At 40.7% G+C, this 19,570-nt stretch overlaps 1 protein-coding gene across 4 annotated transcripts in view; it reads right to left on the bottom strand.

The window, feature by feature from the left end:
* MTFR1 (mitochondrial fission regulator 1) overlaps positions 1–17,837 on the bottom strand; it is an 85,826-nt gene extending 67,989 nt beyond the window's left edge. Inside the window, exons 1-2 of one of the 4 annotated variants that reach the window (XM_025870644.2) lie at positions 17,753–17,837; positions 16,957–17,241 (exon numbers count right to left, since the gene is read on the bottom strand). The gene's annotated coding sequence lies outside the window, so the exon portion shown is untranslated. Of the gene's footprint in view, positions 1–16,450; positions 16,511–16,775; positions 16,922–16,956; positions 17,242–17,752 lie in introns of those variants that run through there. The other 3 variants (XM_073892833.1, XM_073892832.1, XM_025870645.2) reach the window with 3 other exon arrangements.
* Between the last annotated feature and the right edge of the window lie 1,733 nt (positions 17,838–19,570).

Below are 19,570 nucleotides of genomic sequence, written 5' to 3'. Positions count from 1 at the left end.
TCATGAAAACTGCCCAAGGAGGAGGAAGATCAAGATGGCAGAGTAGGAGGCCCCAGAGCTTACCTCCTCCCACAGACACACCCTGGCTACAAGGAATACAGAGCAACTCTCTTGGAAAACAACCTAAAGACTAGAACAGCTCTTCCACAGGTAAAGATATAAAGAAAAAGCAACACAGAGAAGGGTCGGAATGGCAGAGATGTGGTCGTCAGGAACCACACCCCTATCATGGTGACCCACAGGCAGTAGATACAGCACAGGTGCAAAGGTAATCCCTGAGAAGCAAAGAGTTCAATCCACATATCAGGCAGCCCTGCGCTAGGAACCTGCACCATGAAGATGAGCCCCGTAACATCTGGCTTTGAAAATAACCAGGCTTAACTCCAGGAGAGATGGAGGTCTACAGGAAAATCAGACCCTGCTCTTAAAGGGCCTAAGCACCAACTCACTCACTCCAAGTCACAGCACAGAGACAACAGTTTGAAAAGCACTTGAGCTACTCATCACACATGGAAGACATTTACTGAATAATTTTAGGGCATGTGCCAAGCAGCAGGGATCCATAGGAACTTTCTCTGGGAACTAGGACGGACCACTTTTGACATTCTCCATCAAACCTGCTAGCACCACCTAGGAGTTCTGCAGACCTACCCCCATCCAACACACCCACTTCTCCAAAGCAGCTCCTTCCCTGCTGTGCCAAGCAGACCGTCTCAGTCAACAACAGCACCGCTCCCCCCAAGCAGGTCCAGCCCTACTGCACAGCTTTGACCAGAACCAGGGACTCCCCAAAGTAGTTCCCACCCTCACTCTACAATACCCAGTAAGATATTTCAGCCCAGATTGGCACCCTGCCAAAGCAACTCCTGCCCTGGGGGACACTAGACACCCCAACCAGTGTGCTCACGATCACAGCTGCAACAGAAAGATGCACACAGCCCACAGAGAGGACACAACCAGAGCAACTGTTTCTAGTAACCAGGGAGACTGCACTTCTGGACCCCAAAGGATGCCTTCTACATAAGACCACTTCTTCAAGACCAGGAAATGTAACTGATGTACCTAGCATGTAAAACATACACAAAGAGTCAGCCAAAGTGAGGAGGCAGAGGAATATGTTACAAACAAAAGAACAAGACAAAACCTCAGAAAAAGACTAAACAAAATGGAGGTAAGTAATCTACCTGATAAAGGGTTCAAAGTAATGATGATGAAGATGCTCACTAAACTCATGAGAAGAATGAAACAGTGAGAATTTCAACAAAGAGATAGAAAATATGAAAAAGAACCAATCAGGGCAGAAAAATAAAATAAATAAAAAACACACTAGAGGGGGGCGCCTGGGTGGCTCAGTCATTAAGCATCTGCCTTCGGCTCAGGTCATGATCCCAGGGTCCTAGGATCAAGTCCTGCATTAGGCTCCCTGCTCCGCAGGAAGCCTGCTTATTCCTCTCCCACTCTCCCTGCTTATGTTCCCTCTCTTGCTGTGTCTCTATCAAATAAATAAATAAAATCTTAAACAAACACACACACACACACACACACACACACACACACACTAGAGGGAATAAATAGCAAATTACATAATGTAGACAAACAGCAGCGATCTGGAAGACATGGTAGTGGAGAGCATCCACAGTGACAGCAAAAAGAAAAAAGAATTTCAAAAAATGAGACTAAGGGACCTGTACGACAACATTAAGTGTACTAATACTCACATTATAGGAATCGGGGGGGGGGGACTTATTCGAAGAAATATTACCTGACACTTCCCTAATCTGGGGAAGGAAAAAGATAATCTAGGTCCAGGAAGCAAAAGCAGTCCCGAACAAGATAAACCCAAAGAGGTCTATACCACGATGCTTAATAATTGTCAAAAATTAAAGATGATCTTAGAAGCAGCAAGGGAAAAGCAACAAGGGAACATCCATAAAACTATCAGCTGCTTTTTCAGCAGAAACATTACAGGCCAGTAAAAAGTGGCATGAAATTTTCAAAGTGCTGAAAGGAAAACTACAACCAAGAAAACACTACCTGGTAAGGCTATCATACAGAATTGAAAGAGACAAAGACTTTTTCCAAAACAGTTAAAGGAGTTCAGAAGGCAGCTGGCTGGCTCCATCAGAACAATCGACTCTTGATCTCAGGGTCATGAGTTTGACCTCCATGCTGGTTGTAGAGATTACTAAAAAAAATAAACTTAAAAAAAAAAGTTAAAGGAGTTCATCATCATTAAATCAGCCTTACAAAAAATGTTAAAGGGACTTATTTAAGAGGAACAGATAGTCCATAACTACAAATAAGAAAATTATGAAAAAAAAAATCTCGCTGCTAAAAGCAAACATACAGCAAAGGTAGAGAATCAACCACTTATACAGCTAATGTGAAGGTTAAAAGAAAAAAGTAATAAAAACAATATATATCTACAATAATGATACACAAAATTTTTAAAAAATGTAAAATACAACATTAAAAGTAAAAAATGTGTGGGGAATGAGTATGTAGTAATGTGTTTGAATTAGGTCTGTCAAAATAGAATTCTATAAACACACAGTGTTATATATGAACCTCATGGTAACCACAAATCAAAAAACCTAAAATAGATATGCATAAAGAGAAAGGAATCCACACATAACACTAAACAAAGCTGGAGAGAGTTCAAGTTTACAGAGGAGTAGGAGACCTTAGTTTTGTCTGGTCCCATGAATTCAGCTAGATCAAATCATTCTGAACACCTGCAAATTCAACCTGTGATCGGAAGAAAATAATTACTGCATTCTACAAATAGAAAAACGACTACTTTCTGCAAGGTAGGAGGTGCGGAGAAGTGAATCCAAGGCAATATATCAGAAGATAAACCACAGGGAAGGGAACCTCCGGAAGCTGGCTAACAAAAAGTGATATAGCAACGGAGCACAAAATCAAAACTCTTAGAAGTCTGCTCCAATAAGAGCCATCCCTGCCTGAAAGGTGCTCAGGTGGTAAAGTGAAGCAGAATCCTAGGTGGGTCAGTGTGGTGTCAAGATCCCAGGGGTCAGAGAAAGAACGGGGGTGCCTGAGTGCGGCACAGATCCCAGGCTTTGGAGCAGAGAAGCCAGCAGCAATCAGTGAGACCAGGAGTGGGCTTTTAACTCAATGCTGCCATAAACTACAAACCCCAGCATGGTTGGGAGACCGCTCTCCAAGTGGGGGGCCCAGCAAGCGGCAAAACCTCTGAGAATCTCCTCCTTTTCCCAAGGAGATGTGGCACATGTGTTCACCACAGGAGTCTGCAGTTTGCAGACTCGAGGCAGGGTCACGCCTAAAAGAGAAACACTTGGTCACAGGCCGGGTGAGCACTGTGACCACGGAGGCCAGATGGAGACCAGGGAGACAGGAGTGATTGACTCTTTTTCCCAGAGGGCAGACTAAGGAGTAGGGGGACAAGTTGTCAGAGTTCTCAGCTCTGGGGCTGGAGATTAGGAGGCGGCCATTTTCATTCTCATCCTCTAAAGATGTGTGGAAAGCCCTCAGGGAACAAAGGCAACATAGAACAAACCAGAGCTGGATTACTTAGCCTGGCCCCCCCCAGACAAGGGTGGTGCAGTTCTGCCCAGGGCAAAGACACCTGAGAATCAGTGCAAAAGGGTCCCCCCAAGAAGACCACCAAGAACATCTGGCTAACAACAAGTTTACCAATCACAGAAAACTGCAAAACTCCAGCCCTAGGGGAAAATAGTATATATAGAATTCATGATTGTTTTTCTCATGATTCTTTAGTCTTTTGAATTCTTTTTCTCTTTCCTTTTCAACCAATTTCTTATTTTATCATCTTTTAAAACCTTTTTAAATTTTCGGGGAACCAGGGTGGTTCAGTGAGTTAAGCATCTGCCTTCGGCTCAGGTCATGATCCCAGGGACCTGGGATCAAGTCCTGAGTTAGGCTTCCTGCTCAGCAGCAAATCTGCTTCTCCCTCTCCCTCTGCCTCTCCAGCTTGTGCTCTTGCCCTCTCTCACTCTCAAATAAAATCTTTAAAAAAAAACTTTTTTAATTTTCATTTTTACAGTTACATTCTATACTTTAAATGTATTTAATTTTATTATTTTTTTAAAGATTTTATTTATTTATTTGACAGAGAGACACAGCGAGAAAGGGAACACAAGCAGGGGGAGAGGGAGAAGCAGACTCCCCGTGGAGCAGGAAGCCTGATGCGGTGCTCAATCCCAGGACTGTGGGATCATGACCTGAGCCAAAGGCAGACGCTTAACAACTGAGCCACCCAGGCCCCCCTTAATTTTATTTTTGTGTATATATATGTATGTCTTTCTTTACAATTTTGGAATGCAGCTTCTTCTAACAGCCCAAAATACACACAAAATCTAGTGTATCACTCTTCACCTGTCTGATTATATATATATAATTTTTATTTTTTTTTCAGTTTCAGGTCTCTTCTGGTTTACTGTATATTTCTCTGGGGTCACTGTTGCCATTTTCATATTTAGATCTTCGTTAAACTACTCTTTGCTGGACAGAATGACAAGATGGAAAAAATCTCAAAAAAGAGAACAAGAGGCAGTACTAACTGCCAGTATTGATATAAGTAAGATGTTGGAACCAGAGTTAGAATAATGATTATAAAGACAAAAGCTGGACTTGAAAAAAAAAAAACATAGAAAACACTAGAGAATCCCTTTCTGGAGAAATAAAAGAACTAAACCTATCAAGTCGAAATAAAAAATGCTAATGGGATGCAATAAAAAAAATGGAGGCTGTAATTGCTAGGATAAATGAAGCAGAAGAAAGAATTGGTGATATAGAAGACAAAATGATGGAGAATAAAGAAGCTGTTGAAAAGAGAGATGGGGCGCCTGGGTGGCTCAGTCATTAAGCATCTGCCTTCAGCTCAGGTCATGGTCCCAGAGTCCTGGGATCGAGCCCCACGTCGGGCTCCCTGCTCGGCAGGAAGCCTGCTTCTTCCTCTCCCACTCCCCCTGCTTGTGTTCCCTCTCTCACTGTGTCTCTGTCAAATAAATAAATAAAATCTTTAAAAAAAAAGAGAGAGAAAAACAACTACTGGATCATGAGGGGAGAATTCAAGAGATGAGTGACACCATTAAGCAAAACAATATTAGAATAATGGGGATCTTAGAAGAAGAGGAAAGAGAGAGGCGCAGAAAGTATATTGGAGCAAATTATAGCAGAGAAGTTCCCTTATCAGGGGAATGAAACAGGCATTCAATTCTAGGAGGCACAGAGAGCCCCCTTCAAAATCAACAAATAGGTCAACACCTCGACATATAATAGTGAGGCTTGCAAATCTCAGAGACAAAGAGAAAATCCTGAAACTAGCTCAGGACAAGAGGTCCGTAACCTACAAAAGTGGAACAGTGGATTGGTAGCAGACCTATCCACAGAGACCTGGCAGGCCAGAAAGGACTGGCATGACATATTCAGGGTGCTAAATGAGAAAAATATGCAGCCAAGAATACTTTATCCAGCAAGGCTGTCATTCAAAAATAGAAGGAGAGATAAAAAGCTTCCAGGACAAACTTAAAGAATGGTGATCACTAAACCAGCCCTGCAAGAAACATTAAAGGGGATCCTTTAAGCAAAGAGAGCTCAAAAGTAACATAGACCAGAAAGGAACAGAGACCAAATACAGAAACAGAGACTTTACAGGTAATACATGGCACTAAATTCCTATCTTTTAATAGTTATTCTGAATGCAAATGGGCCAAATGCCCCAATCAGAAGACACAGGGTATCAGACTGGATAAAAAAGCAAGACTCATCAGTATTCTATCTGCAAGAGACTCATTTTAGACCCAAAGACACCACCAGATTGAAAGTGAAGGGGTGGAAAACCATTTGTCATGCTAATGGACATTGAAAGAAAGCTGGGGTCACAATCCTTATATAAGACAAATTAGATTTTAAACCAAAGACTGTAATAAGAGATGAAGAATGACACTGTATCATAATTAAAGGGTCTATCCAGCAAGATCTAACAACTGTAAATATTTATGCCCCTAACGTGGGAGCAGCCAATTATATAAAGCAATTAATAGCAAAATTAAAGAAACACACTGATAATAATACAACAATAGTAGGGGACTTTAACACTCCACTCACTGCAAAGGACATATAATCTAAACAGAAGACGAACAAGGGTTGAATGACACACTGGATGAGATGGAATTCACAGCTATATTCAGACCATTCCATCCTAAAGCAACAGAATACACATTCTTCTGGAGTCCACATGGAACATTCTCCAGAATAGACCACATACAGGGTCACAAATCAGGTCTCAACTAGTACCAAAAGACTGGAATCATTCCCTGCTTATTTTCAGACCACAATGCTTTGAAACTTGAACTCAATCACAAGAGGAAATTTGGAAAGAAGTCAAATACATGGAGGTTAAAGAGCATCCTACTAAAGAATGAATGGGTCAACCAGGGAATTAAAGAAGAATTTAAAAAAACTCTTGGAAACTAATGAAAATGAAAACACAGCTGTTCAAAACCTTTGGGATACAGCAAAGGCAGTCTTAAGAGGGAAGTATATAGCAATACAAACCTTTCTCAAGAAACAAGAAAGGACTCAAATAAACAAGACCTTACACCTAAAGGAACTTGAGAAAGAAAAGCAAATAAAGACTAAGCCCAGGAGAAAAGAATGAATAAAGATTAGAACAGCAATCAATGAAACAGAAAACAAAAGAACAGTAGAACAGATCAAGGAAACTAGGAACTAGTTCCTTCAAAGAATTAGTAAGATTGATAAACCTCTGGCCAGACTTATCAAAATGAAAAGAGAAAGGACCTAAATAAATAAAATCATGAATGAAAGAGAGATCACAACCAACACTGAAGAAATACAAACAAGTATAAGAACGTATTATGAGGGGTGCCTGGGTGACTCAGTCAGTTAAGCATCTGCCTTTGGCTCAGGTCATGACGTCCTGGGATCAAGCCCCAAGTTGGGCTCCCTGCTCAGCGGGAGCCTGCTTCTCCTTCTCCTCCCGGCTTGTGCTCTCTCTCACCATCTCTGTCACTGTCTGTCTCTCTCTCAAATAAATAAAATCTTAAAAAAAAAAAAGAACATATTATGAGCAACTATATGCCAACAAATTCAGCAATCTGGAAGAAATGGATGCATTCCTAAAGGCATATAAACTACCAGAACTGAAACAAGAAGAAGTAGAAAACCTGAACAGACCCATAACCAGCAAGGAAATTGAAGCAGTAACCAAAAATCTCCCAACAAACAAGAGTCCAGGGCCAGATGGCTTCCCAGGAGAATTCCACCAAACATTTAAAGAATTAATACCTATTCTTCTGAAGCCGTTTCAAAAAACAGAAATGGAAGGAAAACTTCCAAACTCATTCTATAAGGCCAGCATTACCTTGATCCCAAAACCAAAGACCTCACCAAAAAGGAGACTTATAAACCAATATCCCTGATGAACATGGATGCCAAAATTCTCACCAAAATCCTAGCCAATAGAATCCAACATTACATTAAAAGGATTATTCACCACAACAAAGTGGGATTTATTCCTGGGCTGCAAGGGTGGTTCAGCCTTTGCAAACCAATCACTATGATATACTACATTAATGAAAGAAAGGACAAGAACCACATGATCCTCTCAATAGATGCAGAAATAGCATTTGACTAAGTACAACATCCTTTTTGATTAAAACTCTTCAGAGTGTAGGGATAGAGGAACATACCTCTATCATAATAGCCATGTATCAAAAGCCCACAGTAATTATCATTCTCAATTGGGAAAAATTGAGAGCTTTTCCCCTAAGGTAAGAACATGGCAGGGATTCCATTCTCACCACTGTTGTTCAACATAGTACTAGAAGTCTTAGCCTCACCAATCAGACAACAAAAAGAAAAGGCATCTGAATCAGCAAAGAAGTCAAACTCTTAACTCTTCACAGATAACATGATATTCTATGTGGAAAACTCAAAAGACTCCACCCCAACATTGCTAGAACTCATACAGGAGTTCAGCAAAGTGGCAGGCTATAAAATCAACACATAGAAATCAGTTGCATTTCTATACCCTAACAATGAGATAGAAGAAAAAGAAATTAAAGAGTATACCCCATTTACAAAACCATAAGATACCTAAGAATAAACCTGTACTCAGAAAACTACAGAACACTCATGAAAGATATTGAGGAAGACAAAAGAAACGGAAAGACGTTCATGCTCATGGACTGGAAGAAAAAATATTGTTAAAATGTCTATGCTACCTAGAACAATCTATACATTCAATGCAATCCCTATCAAAATACCATCAACTTTTTTCACAGAGCTGGAACAAATAATCCTAAAATTTTTATGGAACCAGAAAAGACCCTGAATAGCCAAAGGAATGTTGAAAAAGAAAACCAAAGCTGGGGTTATCATGATGCCTGACTTCAAGCTATGAGAGCTGTGATCATCAAAACAGCATGGGATTGTCACAAAAACAGACACATAGATCAATGGAACAGAACAGAGAGCCCAGAAATGGACCCTCAACTCTGTGGTCAACTAATATTCAACAAAGCAGGAAAGAATACCCAACGGAAAAAAGTCTCTTCGATATATGGTGTTGGGAAAATTGGACAGCCACATGCAACTGGAATGAAACTGGAACATTTTCTTACACCATACATAAAAATAGACTCAAAATGGATGAAAGACCTAAATGTGAGACAGGAATGCATCAAAATCCCAGCAGAGAACAAAGGCAGCAACCTCCGTGACCTTGGCTGCAGCAACTTTTTGCTAGACACATTTCCCTTCTCCAAAGGAAAGGGAAAGAGAGGCAAAAATGAACTATTGGGATTTCATCAAGATAAAAAGCTTCTGCACAGCAAAGGAAACAGTCAACAGAACTAAAAGGTAACCTACGGAATGGGAGAAGATATTTGCAAATGACAGTTCAGATAAAGGGCTGGTATCCAAGATCTATAAACAATTTCTCAAACTCAACACCCAAAAAACAAATAATCCAGTCAAAGAATGTGGAAAAGACATGAACAGACACTTCTCCAAAGAAGACATGCAAATGGCCAACAGACACATGAAAAAATGCTCAACATCACTTGGCATCAGGGAAATACAAATCAAAACCACAAGGAGATACCATCTCACACCAGTCAGAATGGCTAAAATTAGCAAGTCATGAAATGACAGACGTTGGTGAGGATGCAGAGAAAGGGGAACCCTCTTAAAGGTTGGTGGGAATGCAAGCTGGTGCAGCCACTATGGAAAACAATATGGAGGTTCCTCAAAAAGTTGAAAATAGAGAGAGATTGGGTGTAGTAGATTCATAGAACTCTTTGTTCACTCATTCGTTCAGTTTCTATAGAGCTACCCTACAACCAAGCAATTGCGCTACTGGGTATTTATCCCAACGATACAAATGTAGTATATGCACCTGCACCCCAATGTTTACAGCAGCAATGTCCACAATAGCCAAACTATGGAAAGAGCCCAGATGTCCACTGACAGATGAATGGATAAAGATGATGTGGTGTATATATATAAAATGGAATACTACTCAGCCGTCAAAAAAAAGAAACCTTACCATCTGCAATGACATGGATGGAACTAGAGGGTATTATGCTAAATGAAATAAGTCAATCAGAGAAAGACAATTATCATAGGATCTCACTCATATGTGGAATTTAAGAAACAAAACAGGATCATAGGGGAAGGGAGGGGAAAAAAAAAGAAAGATAAAATCAGAGAGGGAGACAAACCATAAGAGACTCTTAATCATAGAAAACAAACTGAGGGCTGCTGGAGGTGAGGGTGTTGGGGGTTGGGGTAACTGAGTGATGGACATTAAGGAGGGCACGTGATGTAATGAGCACTGTGTATTATATAACACTGATGAATCACTGGGGAAAAAAATAAGATCCCATTCACAAGTTAAAAAAATAAAATTTAAGGGGCACCTGGGTGGCTTAGTCGTTAAGCGTCTGCCTTCGGCTCAGGTCATGATCCCAGGGTCCTGGGATCGAACCCCACATCAGGCTTCCTGCTCCGCAGGAAGCCTGCTTCTCCCTCTCCCACTCCCCTTGCTTATGTTCCCTCTCTCGCTGTGGCTCTGTTGAATAAATAAAATCTTAAAATAAAATAAATTTAATTAATTTAAAAAACACTAAACAAGGTCGTTAAATAAGGGAAAAGAGTAAGAGAAAAAGGATGGAACAGAGAACTACAGAAACAACCAGAAAATTACCAAAATTATTCCAGGGATGCAAGGATGGTTCAACATCTGCAAATCAATCAATGCATTAAACCACATTACAAACAGAAAGATAAAAATCATATGATCATCTCAATAGATGCAGAAAAACCATCTGACAAAATTCAACACTCATCATGATAAAAAAAACTCAACGAAGTTGTTATAGATGGAATGTATCTCAATATAATGAAGGCCATATATGACAAACCCACAGCTGACATAATACTCAACAGTGAAAAGCTGAAAGCTTTTCCTGTAGTATGAAGAACAAGGCAAAAATGCCTACTCTTGCCTCTTTTATTCAACACCATACTGCAAATCTTAGCTACAGCAATCAAGACAAAAAATAAAAGACATCCAAACTGGTAAGGAAGAAATAAAAAATTGTCACTTTACAGATGACATGATACTACATATTGGAAACCCTAAAGACTCCACCAAAAAACCATTACAACTAATAAACGAATTCAGTAAAGACGCAGGATACAAAATTAATATATAGAGTAACCTGTTGGGCTTCTATACACTAATACAAACTATCAGAAAGAAAAATTAAGAAAATTCCACTAAAATTGCATTAAAAAGTAGAAAATACCTACAAATAAATTTAACAAAGGAGTAAAAGACCTGTGCTCTGAAAACTGTAAGACATTGACAGAAGGAACTAAAAATGACACAAATAAATGGAAAGATACACCATGCTCAGGGGTTGGAGGAATTAATATTGTTACAATGTCCCTATCACTCAAAGCAATCTATAGATTCAATGCAATCCCCATCAAAATTCCAATAGCATTTTTTCAGAGAACTAGAATAATCCTAAAATTTGTATAGAAGCACAGATGATCTATAAAAATTGGCTATAATCGTGAGAAAGAACAAAGCTGGAGATTTCATGCTCCCATATTTCAAATTGTACTACAAAGCTACAGAAATCAAAACAGATGATACTGACATAAAAACAGACACAAAGATCAATGGAACAGAACAGAGATCCTAGAAATAAGTCCACACATAGGTAGTCAATCCATAACAAAGGAGGGAAGAAAATAAAAAGGGAAAGAGACAGTTTCTTCAATAAATGGTGTTGGGAAAACTGGACAGCTACATGCAATAGAATGAAACTGGATCACTTTCTTACGCCATACACACTGAAAATAAAAGATTAAATGTAAGACCTGAAACCATAAAATTCCTAAAACACAGGCAGTAAACTCTTGGACATTGGTCTTAGCAGTATTTTTTGTATCTGTCTCCTCAAGCAAGGGACAAAATAAACAACTGGAACTACATCAAACTGAAAAGATTTTGCACAGCAAAGAAAACTATAAAAGGGAATCTGCTGAATGGGAGAAGATATATGTAAGTGATATATCAGATAAGGAGTTAATGTCCAAAATATATACATGCAACCCCCACCCCCCACACACACAAAAACAAAAACAAAACACCCAAACAATCCAATTAAAAAACAGGCAGAGGACTTGAATATACATTTTTCCAAAGAAGACATAGTTAATCAACAGACACATGAAAAAATGCTCAACATCACTAATCACCAGGGAAATGCAAATCAAAGCAACACTACCACCTTACACCAGTCAGAATGGCTAGTATCAAGAAGACAAGAAATAAAAAGTGTTGGCAAGAATGTGGAGAAAAAGGAACCCTATGCACTGTTGGGAATGGAAATTGGTGCAGCCACTGTGGAAAACAGTCAGGAAGGTCCTCAAAGAAATTAAAATAGAAAATACCATACAATCCACTAATTCTACTTCTGGGTATTTACCCAAAGAAAACAAACCCACAATTTGAAAAGATATGCATCCCTATTTTTATTTCAGCATTATTTATAATAGCCAAGATATGGAAGCAATCCAAGTATCCATCCATAGATGGTTAAAAGATGTGGTATACACACACACACAGGAATATTACTTAGCCATGAAAAAGAATGAGATCTTGCCATATGCAACAACATGAATGGACCTAGAGGATATCATGCTAAGTAAAATAAGTCAGAGAAAGACAAATACCATATGACTTCATCTATATGTGGAATCTAAAAAAAAAACAAATACAAAGAATAAACTGGTGGTTGTCAGAAGGGCAGAGGGTCAGGAATGAAAAACAAGGGTGAAGAGGAGTGGTTGCTACAGGCTTCCAATTATGGAATAAGTCACAGGAGATGAAAGCTATAGCATGGATAATATAGTTAATGGTATTGAAATAGTGTTGTATGGTGACAGATAGTAGCTATGTGTATGAGCATAGGAGAACATAGACTTCTAGAATCACTAGTTGTACTCCTGAAACTAATGCAACAGTATGTCAACTAGACTTCAATTAAAAAAAAAACTATATTGTAATAAAATTTTTTAAAAATACTGATGGGCAATTAATTTTCTTTTCACAGAACTCTAAACATTTATTTTTTTTTTAAGATTTTATTTATTTATTTGAGAGAGAGAGAGAGAGAAACAGCATGAGAGGGGAGAAGGTCAGAGGGAGAAGCAGGCTCCCCGCTGAGCCGGGAGCCCGATGTGGGACTCGATCCCGGGACTCCGGGATCATGACCTGAGCCGAAGGCAGTCGCTTAACCAACTGAGCCACCCAGGCGCCCCAGAACTCTAAACATTTAAAACACAGATGATCAGGATACCTGGCTGGCTCCATTACTAGGGCATGCAACCCTCAGGGCGGTAAGTTCGAGCCCCATATTGGTGTAAAGATCACTTAAGAAAATATATATATATATTTAAAAATAAATTAGTACAGATGACCAAAGTGTTTCGAAATGGTGAGTAAATATTTTAAATTAAGAAGTTCTGATTTTTAATGTAGTTCAATTTATCTTTGTTTTTTGGTTAGTGTATTTTACGTCCTTAACAAATCAATCTCTGCCTATATACCATGATCATGGAGAAATTCTCCTATATTTTTTCAGGAAGTTTTGTTTCACATTGCACATTTAGCTCTAGATACACCACAAATTCATTTTTATGATTAGCATGAAGCTGAGAATTTGATTGTTTTCCATATATTCAGCTGCCTCAGCACAGTTTACTGCAAGGACCATCTGAGCCTAATTCTGGATACTTTTCTTTGTACCACTGTTCTGTTTAATTATCATAGCTTTGTAATCAGTTTTGATATCCAGTGGTCTAAGTTCTCTGACTTTGTTCTTTCGATCATTACTGCTTTTGGTCTTATATATTTTCATATTAATTATAGAATCATCCTCTCCCAACTGCCACAAAACCAAAACCTACTCAAATTTAATGAGAATCATAGTAAATTTACAGATCAATTTGGGGAGAACCGTCACCTTAACAATATTCAAACTCCCAATTTACTTAAATTCCATAACCCCCATTTTATTTAAGTCTAATTTTTTTAAGATTTTTATTTATTCATTTGAGAGCGAGCACACACATGAGCAGGGGGGAGGGGCAGACAGGAGAAGCAGACTCCCTGCTGAGCTTGGGAGCCATGGACATGGGACTCGATCCCAGAATCCTGGGATCATTACTTGAGCCGAAGGCAGACACTTCACCAACTGAGCCACCCAGGCGCCTTACGTCTACATTCTGTCGTTCTCCACTTAAAGGCTTTGCAAATATTTAATTAGATTTATTCCTCAATATTAGCTCTTTTTTTTAAGATTTTATTTATTTGACAGAGAGGGACACAGCGAGAGGGAACACAAGCAGGGGGAGTGGGAGAGGGAGAAGCAGGCTTCCCACCGAGCAGGAAGCCCGATGTGGGTCTCGATCCCAGGACCCTGGGATCATGACCCGAGCTGAAGGCAGATGCTTAACAACTGAGCCACCCAGGCGCCCCTCAATACTAGCTTTTTAAAGCTACTAAAAGTTTTATGGTTTGTATAATTTTACTGTCTAATCTGCAGTAAGAATTAAATAATTCTGTTAAAGTAGATTTTCAAATTTTTATGATGATAATCACGTCACGTTTCCAAATTTTGTATATTCTTTGTCTTTTTCCTGGCTTTATTGAATTGTTCGGAAGTGTTGACAGTAGTCACTTTTGTCCTCTTTCTTAACTCACATAAGGGAAATAAGTATTTCATCATTAAGTAGGATACATATACTGTAACTTTTATGGAAATCCTTTTCATCAGATCAAAAGTTCCCTTTTCATCATTTTTAAAAAATCGGCCTAAGAAAACAAACTTGTTGGGGTGCCTGGGTGGCTCAGTCGGTTGAGAGTCTGAGTCTGGATCTCAGCTCAAGTCTTGATCTCCCCGTCATGAATTCAAGCCTGGCATTGGGCTCCACATTCGGTGTGGAGCTTACTTTAAAAAAAAATAAAACAAAACAAAACAAACAGAAAACTCATGGAAACTGACATTTACCAGCACTTCAGAACTATGCTGTCTTTTCATCCCTTTTTGGGCTATTTGTTTTTCTCTTTTCCTTGCCTTATATCCATAAATTCAACAGTTACCCAAATCTATTTCCTATATATCCCCCAGGTGAAGTCACTAATCTTTTCACATCTCAGGTGAAGCCATCTTTTTGATAGTGCCCAGTTCACTCTTCCAAGAGATGGTTGCAATCAGTGAGCCACTGTTTTGCTCAAGTTCAAACTCCTTAAACTTGGCACTCAAAGTACTTCACATATGAGTCTAACTTTAATTCTAGACTTCTGAATTAATCCCCTACAGCAGGAATCCTAAACTCCAATTTAACTGGTCTTTCCTACCGTCCTCTGAAAAAGCCCAGCTGTCTTTCTAGTTCCTTACTCCTCTAACATTATTTGGATGAAGATACTGTCTTAGAAATAGTATATGATTGAGAAGATAAGGGACACAGTTTAAAGTATTCAATATAAATAGCCAGTACAAGCTAAATGCCAAAGGAAGTAGAGACTATTCGTTAATATATATTTTTTTCTGGTTTTCTTTCCCCTTTAACTTGGCCTATAGTATAGGAATTGTAAACACTTGTATTTATTGATCTACATTTACATACTTTGATTTTTAACTTAAAATTCAATTGCACTAACCTTTTACTGTTTGAAAGAAACAAAAATACCTATCTTACTACTGTACTCGTAAATTCCAGGGTTTTTTTTTCCATTATGGATTTTTTTTTAAAGATTTTATTTATTTATTTGAGAGAGAGAGAGAATGAGAGATAGAAAGCACTGGAAGAGGGTCAGAGGGAGAAGCAGACTCCCTGCTGAGCAGGAAGCCCGATGTGGGACTCGATCCCGGGACTCCAGGATCATGACCTGAGCTGAAGGCAGTCGCTTAACCAACTGAGCCACCCAGGCGCCCTCCATTATGGATTTTATAGCTAAATAGAAATGATCCTCAGCAGTTACATTTATTCCACAATTCTTAGGAAACTTAATTATGGTTAAAAGAGCAAGAACTTGGCACTGACCACGGTTAATATCCTAAACCCGACCCCTTACCCTCTACTCCCCCCTTATTTACATCAGTGTGATCTTAGGCAAATTGCTTAGTCCCCCTTTTCCTTCATCTGTAAAACTAGGTAATACCTACTTCACATGGCTGTTGTAAAAATTAAATGAATAGGTGGAAACAATTTCACAGTGCTTCATACATACCAAGAGCCACATAAATAGAAATTATCAATATTAATATTACTGCTCAAAAACAATAATGCTACTGCCAAGACTAGATTGTTTGGTACCTTCGTTTTTAATGATTTTGAAAACCTGAGTACAGGGTAGTGAAACTGCACTGTTGGAGAACTGCCCACATTCTTGAAGCGCAAACTAAATTTGCGCCGTCTACACCTTTACGTTTGCCTTATTTTTACTCAACCCTTCTAGAAGGCAAATGATTAGAAAAATAGTATAATTATTGACCATAACAAAGCCGTAGAAATATCTAAGAGAGATTAAATGTCTGGGATTTGCTTGAAAATAACCCGTGGAGCGGGAGCAAGCCCGGCCATGTGTTGACAATTGTTAAAATTGGGTGAAGGGTTCGCCAAGTTCGTTATACCATCCTCTCGACCTCTGTACGTTTGAAGATTTCCATAATAAAACGTGTTTTTTTTTTTTTTAATGTCCAAAGGTCGATCTTTTCTGTGGGGCTTAACGCAAAATCCTAGCTACGTCCAGGAAGCTACACCGAGAAGTACTGGGAGGCTGAAAGTGAAACAGCAACACAAACCAGGTAAGACTGGTTAAGCCTCCCAGGCGTACCAGAAAGTGTGCGTCTCCTCCCAGAATCCCCGAGGCCCGGCCCCGAGGCGCACCCGCGGAGGCCGGCCGGTCTAATCCCGGGAAAGAGCGCAGCACCCAAGGCAACTACAGCAAAGGGCGGCCTTCCTGGGACCGCCGCCTGGCGGCTGGCGAGCGAACTGCAGCCTCGGAAAGATGGACCTAAGGGCCGGGGGGGAGGGGGCAGATGTGGGTGGGTGAGTCCCAGCCTTCAGTACAAGTCAGCCGACTTCCCTCCGCTCTGCCGGACCTCCAGCCCCAGCAGAGCCCTCAGCCTCCCCGGCTGCCCGAGAGCGTCTTCGCCTACCTTCAGCCGCGGCGCAGACCCCCAAGCGGCTCACAGAGCCCGCCGTCCTCCCCTCATGCCCGAACCGGGGACTCCTTCAGCTTCCACTTTGTTGCCAGGACTTCCCACCGCCCTCAGGCCTGGGAGCGCCTCCTCGACCGCCCCCCTCCAACCGCTTTCTTGAGTCCCTGGCCCCACTTACCTCGACCGCGCGGCAGCCGGGCGCCTTCTTGAGCTTCTCCGGCTTCCAGCTTGGCTCTCCCGGGGACTTACTGCCAATCACCCAATCTCCGCCCCAAATCCGGACCAGACTGACCAATCAGCTGCTTCCTCCGGCCCGGAGGCCGGTACTGAGAGCCCGGAGGGAAGAGAGACGACCCGCCCACAGGCCTGCACAGACCTCTCACCGTGAGTGTGCGCAAGCGCGGTGCTTGGCTAGAGGCGGGCGCTTTCGCATGGACTTCGCTTTGTGTCTTCAGTGCTCTGCCTAGGAAAGTACTCTGTTAGTAAACCCCAAGTGTGTAGCAAGACTCACATTTTGAATGTAGCCACACGTGTGTATTACCTTGAAAGAAGCTGGGAGTTTTAAGCCCTTGTTAACCTGACTTATCTTGAGTCCTTTTATCCCACGCTATTGAGACTTCTGTTTACCTGACAGATCTTCCCACGTGAACTACAAATCCCGGGTGCGTTTGTGTTTAGGGGAGTTGAGGGTACGGAGTGTATAAAGAGCATGGATGAGGATTTTACTGTCTTCAGTTCCACCGTCTGTTTAGTCTGATTCGTGGGACATGTTTTTTAATAGTTGGATATTCTGGGACACTAAGATTTCAAATAATTCTGCCATGAAAATGATCATTACATCTATAGCTAACAATACATTCAGCATGGTAACGTGTGTAGGCCCAATAAGAAATTCATATGTAGAGTGAAAAACCTGTTTAAGTATTTCTGTATGGCCTTTAAAGAGGCTGTTGCTGATTGGCTGTCTCTCTTACCCTCCCTTTGTAATTGATCCCACAGGTCACGCAGCAGGCACCAGAGCTATGGTGGTTTTGTCCCGGTTGCCCGGGTCTCTTCCTGGAGAGGGCTTCCCAACCTCAGCAAGAGCATTAATCCATTTACTCAACAAGGATTTACTGGGAGCCCATTATGACAGTGCAAAAATTTTTAAAAGCCTTGAACCACGCCCTCAGCCTCCGGGCTAACAGGAAGACAGAAACACAAACTTAACCAAATGTTATAATGGCAAAATGGTGGAAGCCTGGGAGACCTGCCTAAGCCAGACCAAGGGCTCAGGGAACACTTTCTAGAGGTGTGCTTCGGCTGAGGCTTGATGAAATAGTGCTTCTGAGCTAAAGGAGTGGAGGCGAAGGATAGCGGCATTTCTGGCAAAGTTTACCTGTTCCTTCTGAGATCTTTAAAGGGTGGGTTTACTGAGAAGCTAATGAAGGTTGTCCTCAGGCCCCCTGACTTGCCCCAGACCTTGCCAAGACCCAAGGAGGGACCCTAGCCCTGAGTTCACATGGTCATGTTGTTTTCTACTCTTTATTTTTTTTTTTAAGATTTTATTTATTTATTTGACAGAGAGAGGCACAGCGAGAGAGGGAACACAAGCAGGGGGAGTGGGAGAGGGAGAAGCAGGCTTCCCGCTGAGCAGGGAGCCCGATGTGGGGCTCCATCCCAGGACCCTGAGATCATGACCTGAGCCGAAGGCAGATGCTTAAGGACTAAGCCACCCAGGCGCCCTGTTTTCTACTCTTTAAAAGGAACGTGGCTTAAAGAAACCTTCAAACGGATAGGTTAAGATGTGCCTTTTTTTCCCATTCCAGCTTCCTTTTCTTCACATTTCTCTGCATGCTAGGTGCCCTCCAGTGACCCTGGGCATTTTGGGGATCTGGGTGGGGGGAAGAGGATTGAGTTGAACTTAGATTCCTTTTGTGATCAGTTATTACTGACTCTCCCGATGTTGTAATGTCTTCCCAGGATACTCCTAGCCATACTATATGCCATCTCACAGAGGGCCTATGGATGTGTTTCATGGCACCTGGCACCAGAAATATGTGGCTGGTGGAGGAGAAAGAGTGCAAAATGTGTTGAGCCAGAAAGTAGGGGAAGATCTTCCAGTCATCATACTTGAAATTATAATCAGGATGCTTCACTTTTTGCTTTCAATAAACTTTATTTTAGAATAATTTTAGATTTACAGAAAAGTTGCAGATTGTTCAGAATTCCTGTTTACCCCTCACCCAGTTTCCCTTAATGCTAACATCATGCATTACCATGATGCATTTATAAAATTAAGGAGCCACCATTGGTACATTACTATTTACTAAACTCCAGACTTTATTGTTTTATTAATGTCCTTTCTCTTCCAGGATCCAATCCAAGATGCCACATTGCATTTAGTCATCATGCCTCCTTGCTTAGACTCCTGGTCTGTGACAGTTTCTTAATATTTCCTTGTTTTTCATAATCTTGATATGACCATGACAGTTTTGAGGAGTGTGGTCAGATATAAAATATGCCTTGATTTGAATTTGTCTGTTTTTCTCATGATTAGACTGGGGTTGTAAGGTTTGGGAGAAATATCACACATTGAGATGCCCTTCTCATCACATCATATCAGGGGGTACATAATATTAGCATGATTTATTTCTGCTGATGTTAACTTGACCATGGTAGTGTTTGCTAGTTTCTCCACTGTAAAGTTGCAATTTTTACCCTCTTTCCATATTCTCTTCTTTGGAAGCAAGTCACTAAATCCTACCCACCCTCAAGTGTCATATGAGATTAAGCTTCAACTCTTGGAGTGG

The sequence above is a fragment of the Callorhinus ursinus genome, unplaced genomic scaffold (genome assembly GCF_003265705.2).
Source record: "Callorhinus ursinus isolate GAN/ISIS: 27379988/994484 unplaced genomic scaffold, GSC_fseal_2.0 scaffold5, whole genome shotgun sequence".
Taxonomy (NCBI): domain Eukaryota; kingdom Metazoa; phylum Chordata; class Mammalia; order Carnivora; family Otariidae; genus Callorhinus; species Callorhinus ursinus.
This window is presented reverse-complemented; position numbering and strand designations above follow the sequence as displayed.